This window comes from Myotis brandtii, unplaced genomic scaffold, assembly GCF_000412655.1.
Source record: "Myotis brandtii unplaced genomic scaffold, ASM41265v1 Scaffold39702, whole genome shotgun sequence".
NCBI classification, from domain to species: domain Eukaryota; kingdom Metazoa; phylum Chordata; class Mammalia; order Chiroptera; family Vespertilionidae; genus Myotis; species Myotis brandtii.
This window is the reverse complement of record NW_005342819.1, coordinates 587-1,720: the sequence shown is the minus strand read 5'-3', so window position 1 is coordinate 1,720 and position 1,134 is coordinate 587. Positions and strand designations below refer to the sequence as shown.

The 1,134-nt window shown below is 38.3% G+C and overlaps 1 pseudogene; it reads left to right on the top strand.

The window, feature by feature from the left end:
* Positions 1 to 298: 298 nt before the first annotated feature.
* LOC106724874 lies at positions 299 to 866 on the top strand (annotated as a pseudogene).
* Positions 867 to 1,134: the final 268 nt, after the last annotated feature.

Here is a 1,134-nt window from a genome sequence, read left to right as displayed (position 1 = left end):
ATTTGTTAAACAAACAAATATGCTTGTTAAGAAATTATGGAAGACTTAAAATCTTACCTGGTCTTCTCTGATAAATTTATCTTTTTAACCACAAACTTCATCAACTGTCTATCAATCAAAAGCATATTTATATAGCCATAAAAGTCATTGTCTGATAAGGGTTACTAGAAAGTAAGCTTTTAACAAAAATGAGCACTGAGATGTTAGGAGGGGTTTAGATTTTTATTTTTAAAAGGTCCTTGTGTGAGACCTGTGAATGGCCAGGTTACTGCTGCACCTGACAGTAAAGGACACTAAGCCACCATTGGACTATCATTGACCATCCTGTCCCAGGTGGTACTTCCTGCCATTACCAGTGGCTCCCTCTCTGAAGAATGAAGCACATCTAGGTCCAGGGGAATTGCAGGAAACAAGGATCTTTCAGAGAGGACAGCCAAGTCTTGATCCTGACCCTGGAGGACTTTTTCCTCAATATGGAGGACAAATAGGTCATGAGCTTTTTCCTGAGAAATTCTTCCAGTTCCTTTATCCTAAAACTGATATCATAGGACTTACCTTGCATTTTCTAGCCAAAGAAATATATGTGAGTTCCCTAGAGACCTTCTTTACCATATCAACAGTCGGGTTGATTATCTATGTAATTAGAAATTATGGTACCACTTTTGCACAATTTGCTGATAAACTTGAGCAAAAATGTACCCAACTAAAAGAGGTGAAGCAGGCTTCCATCAAGCACATACAGAATATGACTGACTTTGAGACGTCAGGCACAGGTTCAGAAATGTAATTATCTTTTTGATGTCCAGAAGAATAACACTGCTATGGCCTTGAAAGTCGCTGACTGTGAATGGCTCTATAAAGTATAAAGGAGGTAAGAATCACCTCAAAAAAGGAATAAGATCACAAAAGATAAACTGGGTGGAGAAACACACTGTGTGGAGCATCTATGCTAGAGCAAAAGGAGATAAAGGCCCAGGGCATTTTAGAGCTAAAGCTCTTGGCAAAGAAAGCTCAAACACAGCCAGTCTGTAAATGCATCTATCTCAATTGAGACAGCTACCAACAATTGACTTACTTAATAGAAACTAGTCTATGTGACATCTTTTTGTCTATTGTTGGGGACTGAAATTATAT